Genomic DNA, 17844 nt, shown 5'->3' on the forward strand with positions numbered 1-17844 from the left:
GATTGCTTGGATGAAAATCTGAAAATTTTTCAGAAACTTGCTGAAATATGGAATATTTTCAGATTTGTTCTTACGAAGATAACTGCTATCTTCGTTCGAAACAATTTTGTTCAAACGAAGTTTATCTTCGTTTTGTTAACTTCGTTTGTGAAGTTAAGCCCGACCCATAGTTGGCCCATTGTTATTTCCATATATAAAGGGGTTTTTCTTCGTTGTTACTTCATCAAACGAAAATTACTTTTATTTTTAAGCAAAACCCTAAAACCCAAACTTTTTTCTTTTCTCTCACTTTAATTCGTTTTCTTGATTCGTTGTGCAAACTGAGATCTAAGTAAGTGTTTAATGTTCTTTTCATTCACGAATACGATTTAGGTTTCCATGTATCTTCGATTTGATTTGTTTTGATTATGTTTATAAAATTCTTGTAATCATTCACCTGGTTTACTCAAACGAATTTAGACTTTTGTGAACGAATTTAGACTTTAGTTCAAAACGAATTTAGATGTGTGCACATGGACTTAGATTTTGAATTGAACGAATTTAACTTGGGTAGAAACGAAGTTACTTTTAGATGATGCCTTACGAACTTAGACCCAAGTTGATAAGGAACGAACTTATCTAAGTTTAACACCCTTAGGTTTATTCAAACGAACTTAGACTTCGTTTATAAGTTACGAATTTAGAAGATAAGTTTTATAACTTACGAACTTGCATGTACAGTTTAGTCTTTACGAACTTAAACTTCGTTAGGTGTAAATTTAGATTTAATTCTTACGAACTTAAAATCTATTTTCGTTTCGACATTGCTTACGAATTTAGCTTTTATCTTCGTTCAGTATACTTAACGAACTTAGTGTTTATCTTCGTTCAGTCTTATTTTGAGAAATTAAGGATTAGGGTTTTTCAAATTAGGGTTTTTCAATTCTGCAATTCATTTATCGTGATTATTTATATTTGTTTCGATATTTTGGTTGGTTTTGCAGAAATGGCTCTCGCTCCACGTCAATTTGTGAAAAAGCATAATCTTGCACTGAATCTCGATCCCGATCAGCACAATTGCGAGCATTTTCATGAAATGTTCAACTACATTGCTCGCTCGAGATTATCTTTTGTTTTTTGTGATTCGCCAAGACTGGTTAGGCAATATATTGATTCTTTCTGGTCCACTGCTCATGAAGTCGTGGTTGAAGGACAGAGTTTTGTACGTGCTACTGTTGAAGGCACAACTTTTGATTTCAATGTTGAATTGCTCCGCACTATTTTGCATCTAGGAGCAGAACCAGACGTCGAAGAAGAGGAAGACGTTGAGATGACTTACGAGTTCGCGCTTCTTCTTCGTTGCTTTCAAAGAATGGGATTTGTCAGACAGGTCAAGCTTCCTTTCGACAAAAGTGGGTTTCAAGGACGATGGCATTATCTAGCATATGCATTGCTCGTCTGTTTGAGCAATCGCAAGGCTGGATTTGATCAACTGTTTGCTCAGATTGCATCGCAGATGGTTGCTTTGGTATATAATCGACCTTATCCTTTCTCCAGATATTTTTATCAAGAGTTTATTGATCAGATTAACGCTAGGGGGAGAAAGCGATTTCTTTTGTATTCTCGCTTTGTGATGGCTATAGTTAGACATTTTTGTCCGGACTTAGAATATGACCAAGGTCCTCGCTACGTTCTTCATGCTTGGCCTTCGCGTCTTTTTGCTGATCTTGAAGCCAATACGAGTAATGTGGCTGGTCTCCATGATCCACCACTTTTTGGTCACCTGATTAATCCAAACTATCGATCTCGTCTTGAGAATGATATGTTTGTGGATGATGTTGATGCCGATTCTGATTCTGGTTCTTCTGAGGGTTCTGATGATGATTCAGGGGATGAGTCTGCTGGTTCGGATGATGGAAATGATGGAGATGATATTGATAGTTCCGACGGTTTTGCTGCTACAAATACAACAGACACAGATGATTCTGCTGCTGCTGAACGTCGAACTAAGATGATTCATGATGTCGCGGCTGCTTCTGAAAGTGATCATTCGCATCAGTCGTTTGATCAAGAGGGTGTTGCGTTTCATAGAGAGCGTAGAAGCAAGACTTGTCATGCCATTCCTGCTCTTTCAGATTCAGCTAACTCCACTCCTGCTGCTGCTGCTGAGATTGATCCTGATGTTGCAGCTCAGCATGATTCTGAATTACGTGAGATTTTTGAGGATATGGAAGATCCTGTAAACAGAGCACGTTCGGTTAGTCCAGCGAAGAGGCAAGGGAGTATTGATCTTCAATATACCAGAATTAAGCGTCGACATGTTGTTGAAGCTTCTTCTGTAGCAATGCCTGATCCTCCAAGACCGACTACTGCTGTTGCTCCTGTTCTTGGTCGTCGTGTTGATCTTTTGGAGACCAGAGTTCGCACTTTGGAGTCTGATCTCACTGATACTCGTGTTGCCTTAACCTTTTTGATCAACTGGGTCAAGAATCAAGGGGGAGAAGTTCCTGAAGAGGTCTGCAGATTGTCAGCGGTTCAACCAAGACGTCAGAATGACGATGATGATGCTGATAATGCTGGTGAAAGGAATGTTTCTCGCCCAGTTGAAGACAGGAGGTGATACTTCTCAGCAAGGTGCTTCTGGTTCTGGTGCTCCTCGTGATTCAGGTTTCTAATTTTGTCTATGATAAAGATTATTAGATAGAATGTATAATTGATTGTGTGTAATAAGTTATGACATTTTATGTAATGAAAATGTAATTTATCTTATTTCAATACAAGTACATTTCATCTTTATTATAATTATCATGATTATTCTTTCTATTCTGGTGTTCATTTTGTGTAAATTTAAATAGATGATCCAGATTATACAGATTTATTCTTTGATGGTGATGACCTCGAGGAAGGCGAATTTGTCCTTGAACCAAATCTAGATATATTCAAGAAGCCTTATGGGTTTGATGAAGTATGGGACTCAATTCCTGAAGATCCGTTGATTGAAGAGAATAGAGTGTTGGATCAGAAGAGATCAGATGTTAGGGAAAGAATGCTTCAAGTTCCATTCAGTAGCCTAACTCAAGTTCTACATTTTGTTGTGTATGCTAAGAATGGTGATGTGTCGATTCCATCTGACTATGAGATTAATGTGACAAGACCATTCAATTCAAATGATTTTCCAGTTCCTCTCAGAGATGATGATTCATTACATATTGTTGATCGACGTGTTCCCGAGAAAAGAGTGAATGATTGGATAGTACATAGGGAAACGTGGAAACCGAATTTGTATTGGACTCATATCTCAAATAAAGATGCTGCAAAGTACAAGACAATCATCTGGAGTTGGTTTTATGATGATGAATTGAAGCTTTTTGTGCTTAAAAGACCAGAAGGTTGTCAGTACTTAGCGTGGTGTGAGAGACATTTCAGAAGTTTATGTGAAGAAGATTTACATGAGCTTGGAAATAACTGGATTATCAATCCAAGCGATGATGGCTTAGCTGATGTTGTTGGTAAGAATCTCAGAAAAGATTTCTGGTTAAGGAAGAACATGAAAGATTCTGATAAACCACAGTTTAAGATTGAGCCAAGATCGAAGAAAAGAGTGGTTAAGCCAGATAAAACAGTTGAGTTTGTTCAACATGATATTAAATGCATGATCAAGGTCCCTGCCAAGAAATGGGCACAAGATGTCTTGGACAAGATGGATAATTGGAAAATTGATCGAAATTCTGGTGAAGCCAAGATGTATGCAGATTCAAAGAAGCAGATTTTGTTGAGAAGAGTTTATGATCCGATGCAGCTGGTGAACTTCTCAAGAAATGATCTGAGAAAGTTGTACGATATAGAGTGTTCGTTTTTGCCATTTTGGAAGCATGAAGAAAGTAGATATCGTAAGATACTTCAGCTCTGCTTACATGAAGATATTCATGCAAATAGCAAAAGATTGTTGTTTGATGAATGATCAGATTTTGAAGACTAAGAAATCGAAGGTGCTGCTGTCAAGGGGAGTTTGTTGATGCATGTTGATGTGACAACAGCAACTTAGATTTGATATGTCATTTAGATTGAGATATTATGTTAATTTATGTCGTATCTATATATGTAATTGATAGATTATGGAATTTATGTTTTGGTAATGATTGATTACATATTTTGGTGTTATATATATGTGTTATGTATGATATTTGTTGTGTGATATACAAGTACAAACATAATATGTGTTAGGATTCCTTAAGATGAAATACTTAGGAATATAACTAAGTCTTATACCTAACGAAGATAAGGTATATCTTCGTTAGAGGAAAACGAAGATAAACTTCGTTTGGTACAAACGAAGATAAACTTCGTTTGGTACAAACGAAGATTAACTTCGTTACATGGGCTGGGCAGCTAAGTTCGTAAGAACAAAGTCCAGCAAGCCCAGTTCGACCTGAAACATATATATACGAATGAATACCCTAAAATAAGGAACACATTCGACATACACGTACACCAGACACCTAAGTTCGTTCTATACCTTATAGAAACGAATATAGCATAATACGGCTGATTATTTACTTGATAATTAGCGATATACCAGTTTACTAATCAAACTAGTTATCTCGTGAGGATTCCGCACTCACGACATAATTATAGACGATCTCGAGAGCGATCTGTAGCTATCGAGGGACTCACATGAAATACTAACAAATACCATAAACGCACCAAATATATACGAAAACGACTCTTAAACCTCAATAATCGACTACTTAAGCTATGGGAAATGGGTATAAAATACGACTTATCAACACCACTTCCTTGATGTACAAACGAGCTAAGGTGTCTACACCATCGGTCTCACGAATGGCCAAGAAATGAGCCGACTTCGTCAACCGATCAATTATTACCCAAATCGTATCGCGGCCACTTCTTGTCTTCGGTAACTTCGTTATGAAGTCCATTGCAATGTGTTCCCATTTCCATTCGGGGGCCTCGGGTTGCACTAACAATCCGGGTGGCTTTTTATGATCGGCTTTCACTTGTAAGCATGTAAGGCACTCACTCACATACTTAGCCATGTCTCGCTTCATACCCAGCCACCAATAGAAATCTCTTAAATCAAAATACATCTTATCCGACCCGGGGTGGACCGAATAAGGTGATCGATGAGCTTCATGCATGAGAAGTGTTCTTAGATTGCCGAAAATGGGAACCTGGAGCCTTTCAACTAGATAGAGCCCGTTATCACTTTTTCTATCAAATTGTTGCTCTGTACCATCCAAATTCTCATTTCCAAAATTTTCCGGTCGAGTGGCTTGTACTTGAGCCGCAATGATTCTATCGCAAATGTTTGGTCCTACCGTGAGGCTCATAACCCTAGCACGTCTTGGCTTAATTCTTTCCTTTCGGCTTAAGGCATCGGCTACCACATTGGCCTTGCCCGGATGATAGCGGATGTCACAATCATAATCGCTAAGGAGTTCAAGCCAACGCCTTTGTCTCATGTTCAATTCACTTTGATTAAAGATGTGTTGTAGGCTTTTGTGGTCGGTATAAATCACACACTTGGTGCCATAGAGTTAATGCCTCCAACACTTCAAAGCAAATACTACCGCTCCCAATTCCAAGTCATGTGTCGGATAGTTCTTCTCATGTACCTTCAGTTGGCGGGAAGCGTATGCAATAACCTTGCCCCTTTGCATAAGGACACAACCCAAACCTTGCCCCGAAGAATCACAGTATACTATAAAATCTTCAACTCCATCGGGAAGGGTTAGAATGGGTGTTTCACACAACATGTTCTTAAGAGTTTGGAAGGCTTATTCTTGTCTATCACGCCATTCGAATTTTCGTTCTTTTTGAGTCAAGAGTGTTAGAAGTTTTGCAATGCGGGAGAAATTTTCGATAAATCTTCTATAGTAACTCGCCAATCCAAGAAATTGGCGAATTTCGGAAGGTGTTTCAGGTCTCCTCCAATTCTTAACCGCTTCGATTTTACTCGGGTCAACATGAATACCATCCTTACTCACCATGTGACCAAGAAAATGAACCTTCTCCAACCAAAACTCACACTTGGAGAATTTGGCATACAATTTCTCCTTTCTTAACAACTCAAGTACCTCTCGCAAGTGTTCGGCATGTTCGTCCTTTGTTTTAGAATAAACAAGTATGTCGTCAATAAAGACAATGACGAACTTGTCCAAGAAAGGGCGACACACCCGGTTCATCAAATCCATGAACACTGCCGGTGCATTGGTCAACCCGAAAGGGATAACGGTAAATTCAAAGTGCCCATACCGAGTTCGGAAGGCCGTTTTATGAATATCATCTTCATGAACCCGGAGTTGATGATAACCCGAGCGGAGATCGATTTTGGAAAAGTGCTTGGCACCTTGAAGTCGGTCAAAGAGATCATCGATTCGAGGAAGAGGATATCGATTTTTCACCGTAAGCTTATTCATTTCCTGATAGTCTATATACATTCTAAACGTTCCGTCTTTCTTCTTGACAAAAAGAATGGGAGCACCCCAAGGAGATTGCCTAGGACGGATGAAACCTTTCTCTTGGAGTTCTTTGAGTTGAGCTTCGAGTTCTTGCATTTCGGTTAAGGCAAGCTGATAAGGAGCTTTTGCCACGGGTACGGCTCCCAGAATAAGATTGATGCGAAAGTCAAGTTCACGAGATGGGGGTAATCCCGATAAATCTTCCGAAAAACATCGGGGAATTCACAAACAATAGGAACGGTCTTCAATTCTACCTTTGAGACGGTAGCACTAAAGACTTTAGAAGTTAAAGAGTCGGAAGTTTCACCTTGTACTCTAAGAATTTTACCGTTAGACAACGATATTTTAACCACCCTTTCACCACAATCAATAGTTGCATTTACCGCCGTCAACCAATCCATTCCCACAATAACGTCAAAACTACCAGTTTCAAAAGGCATGAGGTCGATGTAGAATTCGATATCATTTAGAGTTAAAATACAATCACGAAGTATTTAACTAAGTTTTGCTAAGGCGCCATTTACCATTTCTATATCAAGCACATAGTTTAGAGCACACGGATGCACATTAATCAAAGGAATAAAACTATAATCGGCTCCGGAATCAAATAAAACCGTTGCATAGTGACCATTAAGAAGAAAGGTACCTGCAACAACATTGGGATCATTACGGGCCTCATTTGAATTGACCGCAAAAGCTCGGCCACGGGGTTGCACTTGGTGACCTTGTTGTCCCCGGTTTTGGTTAGGCCCGACAATTTGTAGTTGGTTGAGGTGGACGACCACTTGAACTTGTTGTCCCACCCATTGAGGACAATTGTTACGGCAATGATTAGGGATACCGCAAACATAGCATTCACCTCTTCTTTGGTTGACTTGAGGAGGAAGAGCTTAAATAGGGGCTACATTGAGTGGACCCGCACCCATCCTTGGTGCCCTACATTCTTTCGCCATATGACCCATACGGTTACAATTGAAGCATACCCCACATTGAACATTGGCGGGGTGGTGTCTATTGCATCTTCCACAAAGTAGGTGGGGACCCACGTAAGGCTTCTTTACCGGCTCCACCGCCGCCATTACCCTACCCCGATTAGCATTCTTGGGGTCAAACCTTCCCATCTTCCTTACACTACTAGCTTCCCCAACCTCCTTTCTCTTTGATGATGTTGATGATTTACTCAAAACCCCACTTCTTAACAAGTCTTCGGTAACACTACCGGCACGGTTAATAGCCTTAACCATAGAGTTAGGCATAAACGGGTTGATGAAAGAACGGACTGGTGGAGTTAAGCCCAACACAAACTTCTCAATGGCCCGAGACTAATTGCTCACTAGGTGAGGAACAAGGGTGGACAACTCTTGAAATCGTCTAACATAACCCTTGTAGTCGGCCCCGTCTATTTTGAGATGGACAAACTCGATGGTCAAATTTTGGAGCTCATAAGGTGGGCAAAACTTCTCTTTCACTTTGTTCTTGAAGTCGGCCCATTCCAAATTATGGACCCGACCCAAGGCCTTCTCTTGGTTCCACCAACTTAAAGCATCTTCCTTGAACATACCGGAGGCATAATAAATTCGGTCATCGTAAGTACAATGACTCATTTCAATCACCGCCTCAATTCTCTCAAACCACTTTATACATTCCATGGGCCCACCCAACCCATCAAACTCCGGTGCCCCACAATTCTTGAAATCTTTGAATTGACAACCTTGGCGGTATACTCCATGTTGGTTATACATGGCCCTATAGTTGTCCGCCCCCTCAGGTCCCTATTCGTCATTCACCACTACATGGGCTTGAGCACCCTCAACATTTACATTTTCCGGGTTTCCAACATTTAGATGATCATTTGGCCGTGCCCCATTGTTCCCATCAAGAGTTGCTTCGATTTGGGCAACAATAGTTGGCATGATGTTGGTGATCGTTTGAGCGATCACATCCGCCAAATTTGGCCTTGGAGCCTCAACATGACCCCTACCTCGGCCCCTACCATGACCTCTACCACCACCTCTACCACCACGACCCCTACCTCTACCTTCTTGAGCTTCTGGTTGAGGTTCTTCCGAGTTAGCCCTATAGTTAGCCCCGACTCTCCTTGGTCGTGCCATTTCTATAAAACAAATAAGACGTTGACCCGAAAGTTAGTCTCAATGCTCACATGTTAGTCACACAAGTTGTCAATACCCCCATGTCGATATAACATACACATTTCATACCAATAAACTAAGGCAAAGTGATAAATTTCTAAGGGGGAAATTATTACTTAACATGCCAATCTCACTACAACCATTCACCACACAATCCAAGAAACTAGCACGGATGGTTCAAAGTATAATCCGGATCCAATATGCTTTCTAGTTATCAATCGAGTTTGTATACAGGGTGTACCGGCAGCTAACCCTCCACTCAATCAACTTCCCAAAAAGCATATCGGTTCCTTATTATGCTTTAACCCAAGCGTGTGCAATCCGTGATGTCATTAAATTGCTATAACATCGGGTAACCATAAAATAGTTGATCACGCTCTTTTAGGGTTGCCACAATGTTACATCAAGTTAATGCCATAACTTCACTTTGCCCTAAATCAACGATTATTATCAAACGACAACAATCCCTCTCAATCACAATCAAACTCAAATAAAAACCATATCGTACTCAAATCATCACATAATTGGTCTCAACTACGAACTCCCAACTTACACTTTCTAGGGTTCACACAAATCAAGTTGCACACAAAATTCCTAGCCATGCATGCCATATGAAGAGTTTAACTTAAGCCGTAGTCTAGGTAAAACCACCTAATTCTCTACGACCTCGCATGGGCCGCCATTCTGTAACACCCCGAGCTAGGGCTCGAAATATTACGGAAATCACATAGCACAAGGAGGGATTATCGTAGGCAACTAAATGAAAATAGTGAATTCGGTGAATCCATAACTAGTCAAATATTCATACAATGCACAAGGAGCAGATGACCATCAAAGTTTACAAAAGAATATTCAAGAGATGGCTATCGATCCTAAGCATTAGTCAAAAATGGGCGAATGAATCCTTGATCCATATAAGTCCATGCCCGAATCCCAAAAGCTAGTGACAATCATGCATCACGTCCTTGAACCACTTGATTACCTGAAAAGTGTACTAACAAGTAAACACGAGGTTGGTGAGTTCGTAGTGGTGGCCCAAAAGGAACCACCGACAATAACCACATATCATAGAAACAAGAACAACCATCGCATACAAGAAGTCTTACACGTCATCCAACCAATGCATCACAATATCACAACCTGAAAAGAAAGCCAATGCAATGTTAGTGTCATGATGCGAATGATATGCATGCCAAAACCAAATGTACATGATATGCATGGCCATCATGCCATCTATGCAACGATACTCACATGTCATCACCATGACCAATGAGGCATCTCAAAAACATTAGAGAATATACGTCTATAAACCTGGATGACCAACACCAGTGTATACGTCTATACCTGGATAAACACGTTTTTCTCAACAGATAACCAAATCATCCCAATGCAACCATCACGATGCAAATCCAACAATCCATCAATCCAACATCCAATAACCCAACCATATGAACATACTATACATACATACACTTGAGAGGGCTTGCTTTCAAAGAGTCATTGATGTATGTATACAGGGTGTACCAGCGGCTAACCCTCCACATCTCAACCCTTTTGAAAGCGAAGTCGACTTTCATGTATGTGCACCTAACCTAAATATAACCTTTCTAAAAACCAACATGCACAAAACAATTCAGTTCAACCATCAATCATCATTCGATCAACAAACAACTAATGCAAACAAATAAACACACAATTTATACTTTTCAGCCCGAATCTCAATAGATTAGGGAGATACGAACTCACCTTGATCGGCTAAGAGTAGATAATACAAGTTAAAAGCAACTACAGTTGTCTTGCGTTCACCTCACGTCCACCACCTATAATTATAATATTATATGCAATTATTAATACGATTCATTCACGTCCCAATAAAGCAAGTACAATCCTACCGAATCCCAAGACTTAATATAGTTGTTAAAACGCCTAGGTGAGGTCCATATCAAGTTTAGGTAAAACTACAACATACCAAAGCGTTAGTAACTTTCCCCGAATAAGACTTAGACTCAAAAGATTCGACCCTTTTTGAAATGGGGAAGGTTTCAATAAAAAAAATAAGGTTACTACAAGAAACTAGACTTATTTACGAATCCAACGATAGGTCACACGTCTCGATTGGACTTTCGGTTTGAAAGATACAAGCGTTAGAAAACAACGAACGAAACTTGGCGACCAGAAAAGCCTTCACTGCGCCGCAGTGAGGCTTGGCACACCTCACTGCGCCGCAGTGAGGTTCAAGGCCAAAAATAGACGCAAGAAAGGGTTGCGCCGCAGTGAGGCCTTGCCCCCCTCACTGCGCCGCAGTCCCACCCCCTGTAGCCCAAAACCTGCACTTTTTAACATCAAAGTCGACCCAAATCACCAGTTAACCTCAAAATCTATTCCGACACTTCTCCAAATTAGGTTTTATCCCACAAAATCAAACATAGACTATATTTAAACATAACCAATCTTACAATTTCATTCCATAACTCGATTTCTCAAATTCATGAATCAAACTTCCTAAAAACCCTAAACCACACATACAAGCTTTTCGACTCGAATTATGACCCAAACCCATTCGACATCAACTAGAAACAAGTAAATAAAGATAAAATAAAGGTTATGGAACAAGTTTAACTTACCAAGCTCACCACCTAGCACCCAAATCCGAATTTTAACCCAAAAGTGGTATGTTCTTGCACTTTGGAGCCCAATTCTTTGATATGTTGTTATTATTATGATAAGGTTTATTAATCATGAAATTTCCAAGCTTGAATTACCACAAAATAAGGATTAATCTAGAGAGAGAGTTAAGAAGAATAGTGTGTGTTCTTGAGAAAGAATTAAGAGAGAGAGAGATAAGAGAATGAGAGGTGAAAGGGATAAGGTGGGTGGGGAGGGGGTTGGTTTGACTAGATGGGTCATGGGTCAAGGCCTAGATGAATGGATCGACCCATCACTAACTGACTAGTTCACAATCCACGACATATCACTAAGCGTACCGACAATCGACCCAACGAGTACAAAGCTAGTCATTTAATCACAAAATAGACTCAACGATATCATTAATTTCATTAATTCGTCAAGTTACACATATAGTCAACGGGTCAAAATTTACGGATGTTACAGTAATAGGAAAAACACGTAAAATATAAAATAAAAACAGGATTAACGAAACTTCCCGGGTCTAGTGTTGCATAATTGTTGTTGAAGATGGCATTTGCGGAGCGACTTGAAAGATGTAGAATCTTTAATGACTTGCATCGTTTCCATTTGATTGCGATCCATGGATGCGTCTCCATCTTCTTTTCTTTTTGGTATTTTCTGATTTTTTATTTTTTTGTATTTTTTGGTTTTTCTGATTTTTTGTTTTTTGGCGATTTGGTGTGCAGAACGGAGCTGTAAGCGATGCTGGTGGGGTGTGTAGCAGCGCTGGTTGAGGACCAGCTGCGCTAGTGAAGTGCCTAGTGGCGCTGCTTGCCATTCCTGGACTGAGAGCGGCGCTGGGGTGGTGTGTAGCGGCGCTGGATCTGCACAGGTGCAGGTCCAACAGTGCTGGTGATGGTGCCAGCGACGTTGGGCTGCCCTGATGCTGGCCCAGCAGCGCTGGAGTGGTTCTAGCGGCGCTCGTGATTCCTGTACATGTTCCGAAGTCTGATTTCTTCAGTAATTTGATGCTCGAACTCCCCCACACTTAGATTTTGGCCAAGTGCATGGTTTCTTTCAGACTACAAAGCAATATACTCCTGCACACTTCAATCATAATATAAAAATGAAAAAATACGAGCTAAAACAAAAATGAAAAATAAAAACAAAAGACGATTGCAATAAGTTAATTGTTTCTTCAATCCTTGAAAGCTTACATCTGTGATACTCAAAACATGCTCATAGAACATCACAAATGATAATATTTATAACAATCACTTAGTTGCAGTTAGTCACATATTCCTAAAAATGAAAAATAAAAATACGGCTTGGGTTGTCTCCCAAGAAGCACTAAGTTTAACGAGTCTTCAACCGGACTCGGCCTAGGAACTAGGTTGAGGAGTACGGGTTAGGCCTAGGGCCGGTACCCGTTGGTGAACGTTTGAAGTGCCTTATAGCTTCCTTGATGTTGATTCCTTTCTTCTCCTCCGAGCTTTCTGAGTTCCTTCGTGCTTCAGTAGCTTCAACCATTTCCACGTCTATTGGTGTTTGATTTCCAGGGCTGGTTCAGGTGGGAACGGATTTAATTTTGCGAGATTCGGAGCTGCAGGGGGTACCAGCGGCGCTGGTGGATGCCAAGTGGCGCTAGTTGTTGTCCTGAAGGGTGCCAGCGGCGCTGGTCTGTGTACCCAGCGGCGGTGGCTGCTCAGATGCAGCCTCTGTCTTTACCTTCTTGCATGATGTGGCTTCTTTTTTTTTCTGAGCAGCTTCCTCTTCCAACGTTACTTTTAATATAGCCGCTATGCATTCTTCCGGGGGTGAGCCATATACGTCTATTATGGCTTTCTTCAACTCTTCCTTTATCTCCATATTCAATCCGACGTAGAAAGCCTCTAATCTTGTGATGTCATCTATTGCTCCTTGCGAACATTTTTTAACAAGGCTCTCCATCCTTCTCCAGGCTTCCCCTATTCCTTCTTCCTCATTTTGTTCAAATCTCTTTACATCAAATATAGGTTGACGTCCTATAGCTACCTCTTCTCTTTCTTCCAAACTTCCCTTTTTATAACCTTCTGTATTTAAAATATCTAGTTGTTCTCCTACTGAAATGATAAGAAAGTCTCCCCCAGCTGCTTCGTCCAAAAAGTATTGTTCCAATTCTCCAACACCAAAATAGAAACAATCGATTATGTCATCCGTCCAAAATGTTTCGAGTGGGAAACCTCTCAGTAAGTCAATCATACGTTGACATGCTTCTTCTAAAGTTTCATCCTTCCTTTGTTTGAAGCTAAAGATTATGGAGGTGTCCATCACTAATTCAACGAACTCTTCTCCTTCTTCTAAGGATAATAGTTCGTCTTCACTCTCGACATCCGATATCCAAACATTACTTATCACCTCTGCTAATTCTTCAAGCTCTTTCAAGTCATCTTTCTCTACTTCAATGCGGTAGCATCTAATGTCTGCTCCTTCTTCTCCCATATCTGCCTTTAACAAAATGTTTTCGACCCTTTTCCTTAAAATAATCTCGCACCTGTCAAAATTCATGGCTGCTCTTGCCGAATGTAGATACGGCCTTCCCAAAATCAATGTGAGTCCATGGTGATGAGGAAGCTCTAAAACAACGAAGGTAACTTCGAAGCTTACTCCCTCTATCGTGATTAATACTCCTTTCACCTCTGCTTCTTTACACGACGAGACTCCACTTATACTTTCTAGCTTCATTTCTTTTAGGTTGCCCCCTTGAAGGTTTAGGTGGTCATGCAATATCTTGGGCATGATGTTGACGTTGGATCCAGAGTCTAACATCGCTAGCACACTTCATGCAATATCAACTTTCCAGGCAACCCTTGACTACAATCATTCCTTTCCTTCTTCAGCTCTGGTCTCGAAAAGTATCTTGTTTTTCCCTTTGCTCCGATCAAAACTGACTCAGTGGTTGACTGATCCTGGTCCCCAGCGGCGCTGGTTGATGCCCAGCGGTGCTGATGGAGTACGAGTGGCGCTGGTGGGTACCTGAAGGAACACCAGCGGCGCTGGAAGGGTTCCAGCGGCGCTGGTATGACCTAATGATGTCGGGGATAGATCGTTTCATGTCGTTTACTCTTTCCTTAATCCTCCTGAAGCTTTCCAGTGATCATTTGACGTGAATGAGAGTGGCATGCAACTCCGCCTCCTCCGGTATCCATCTAGTGTGATCTTCTCCATCCAATCTCAGATTTGTCAATGAGTCAACTAGCCTTTTCAACTTCTCCTTGATTTTTTTCCAAACTGTATCCGCCTTTTTCTGCAGTAAGTTTTGAATATCTTTAGCCTTTGCGACACAGAGATCGTAAGTGAACTTCTCGTAAGTTCTCTCCCTCGACGGTCCTTCCTTTATGTGATCTATGATCTCATTTAAGGACCCGATGAATTTCGAATGAAGTTTCATGCATTCTTCCCATGCCTTCTCCCATTCTAAGTAATCTACCTGATCATAATTCTCAATCTCTTCCATCAACTGCTCTTGACATATGAATATTTCTGGGGGCTTCGGTCGCGGTTTTGGATAAAGATTAGGAAAACGTTCTAGGCTCGCTGACTGTCCCAGCGGCGCTGGCGTTGTTCCAGCGGTGCTGGTTGTCTCTATCCAGTTCTTTTTCGCCCTTTTTTTCTCCTAGGGCGAAATGTATTGAGGTATTCTGGTCAAGGTTCTTGATTCCAGACCTGAAATTAGCTGACCTAAAAGAAGTAACAAAATCGAAATTAGGGATTTCGGATGGCTCATACCTTCCCAACGGCGCTGGCCTTGAACTGCTCAGAGAGTTTTCATGTTGTTTTCCCTTTTTTCTTCTTCTTCCATCTCCGAATCACCTCCTTCAGATTTCTTCCAGTGCATTGTACCTACCTTAACTGAAGCAACTAAATGAAAACTAAAGAAAAAGAAACTAGAACGAAAACAAACACGAAAACAATTAGTAACTTCTAAAACAAAATGAAATCTAAATTAACCTAGATGCAAACAATCTAATCTTACTTCTAAAAACAATAAAAAGAAAAATATTTTTGGATATTTGATTTTAAAGAAAAATGAAAATACGAACTAATTAAGCTAAACCTAATTTTAACCTAATTATTTAAACTAAGTACTGAAAAGTAATTAATTCATGCCGAAACACAAAGCAAGGCCGAAACTACACTACTAAACTAAGAATGCGTCACATCCCCGACAGCGGTGCCAAATGACGTGATGTGCATTTTTTTTCTTGTCTTTAAATTTATGTTGTACAAGTAACTATCTAACCTAAACACACGTAACGAGCAGAGAACCCGGTCAGTGTAATATAGCCTAGTGGTAAGTTACATAATCGTTCGCAGGGACGCGTTGCTTTACCTAATCTAGTAGTATGTGTAATTCTAGTTTGTTTTGGGGGTTTGTCACGAACTCCTAATAAACTAATACTTAAATTAAAATAGCCGCAACCGCTTTTCAGCGAGAGGATAGGCCTGAGAATATTTGAAGAAAAGCTAATAACAGTACTAAAATTAAAATATTTGTTTGGCATCTTCGATCTCATGGTACGACCAAATACTATCATACTGGTTTGCTAGTCTGTTGGAAACTGCATCACGGCTCAGATTCTCGTTAGATTCACTTTGCCTAATTAGTAGTTCTGTCGCTAGACTCACACTACCATATAAACAAATTCTCGCTAGGTTCATTGTTTAAGCATTAATGATCTAAAGTTTGTCTTACTAATTCATCTTTTAGTTACCCGACTCTTAAGTCATGACCAGATATAATTCCCTCCGGTGACCACAGTGCTCGGTTACAAGCCAAAGGATCGCGTCTGACATTGTTAAGCTTCATGTTCAATTCATCCTAGTTACTATGGATCTGGATCCCTCGGTTACAAGTGAATCACTTTTTACTTCTAGTTATAGACCGACTAGTCGTTTTCTGTCCTAGCATATTAGTCCTAGTGTATGATCATAGACAACCATCAGAATTAAACTAATATGTTCAGATATAAAACCAATAGCAACATGAATTACTAATAAACATGGATCTACGATAAATAGTAAAACACACTCCAACAGAATCTAAACAAACACAGTAAAACAATAAGCGTCTACATGATCACATCGATCCAAACAAGTATTCAGCCTACTAGCCTAGCATTATTAAAGGAATAACAACGTCTAAAAGATGAAAGACATTGTTTGATAATAAAAGTAAATAAAAGATGAAAGATCTAGACGAAGAGTGAAGATCGGAAGGTGTTAGAAGCTTCAAAACCTCCTTGGAATCTACAAAGTCGATCTAGGGTTGTTGCTGGGCAGCTAGGGCTGCTGAATCGGCTCCCCCTTAGGGTTTTGAGGGTTAGTTTGACTTTTGCAAAAGTCAGTTGCTAATCTGGGCCGACCAGCGGCGCTGGTCTTGGGTTTTCCTGGGCTAGCGGCGCTGGTGATCTGGGGAGCGGCGCTGGTTGATGGCCAGCGGCGCTGACAAGGTAGCCAGCGGTGCTGGTGGCTACTGTTCTTCTTCGTGCGTCTTCGTTTGGCTCCCGAATCACTTCCTTGTGTCTTGTAACTTCGTAGGCTTCCTTTTTAAGTCACTTGATGTCATTTACCATCTCCCGCATCTTTCGTGAACCTGCATAAACACATCATTCATTAAGTATCAATAGTTCCGGAATAATAACTTATTTAAGCATAGAAATGAAGCCTTTCATTAGGGGTTTTTATCACAAAATGGACGCTCATCAGCCTCCAAGCAAAACACACACATACTATTACTACCTCCCTTTTTGCTACCCCATATTTGCTACCTCACCTTTGCTACCCCATAAACATCAAGTTTTAATGAAATCCAACCTTACTTTTGTTTAGATTTAGTGTCAAAAACAGTTTTTCTACCTTCTAAGCATCATCACATACATCTATTTCGATCAGATTTGATTTAAAAGTCAAAACCCTTTTTATGCTCTTCTTTGGAATATTTTCGATTTTTCTTTTAATACACACACTACACAAGCCAAGTATCAAAATTTTTACGTCCAATACGTTTAGAATCATATACTACAACTATTGTTAAAGTTTCGTGTGATTACGTTAATAAAATCTTGAGATATAATAATTTTTGTACACTTTTTATAAACTTTGTTCAAATAGGTCTTCGAGTTTAAGTCCGTTTTCGAGTTTCCAACGTTAGTATTGTTTTGCAATCATATTTGTGGGTCTAAAAGTACAATCTGATGTTAAAAACACCTTCCAGATCGAAAGAAACGATTAGGGTTTTCTAGAATGAATTTTGGGGAAGAACAACTCAGTTTGCGACCCCGCCAATTTGCGACCTTGTATTTCATTTGTGATCTCGTATTTCCAATTGAGACTCCAGATTTACTAGCCTCTCAAATTTAGCATCTCAATTTAAATTTTGTCTTTTAGTGAAATAAGCCCCAAATTCAGTTTAAGACCTCAATATTCAATTGAGACCTCGGACTTCGATTACTACATCGATTTGGTCAACTTTGGTCGATTTGGTCAACCTTGGTCAACTTTTGTCGGTTTAGTCAAACTTTGGTCAACTTTAGTCGATTTGGTCAACTTAGTCAAACTCGTAA

This window comes from Erigeron canadensis, chromosome 6 (assembly GCF_010389155.1).
Source record: "Erigeron canadensis isolate Cc75 chromosome 6, C_canadensis_v1, whole genome shotgun sequence".
Taxonomy (NCBI): domain Eukaryota; kingdom Viridiplantae; phylum Streptophyta; class Magnoliopsida; order Asterales; family Asteraceae; genus Erigeron; species Erigeron canadensis.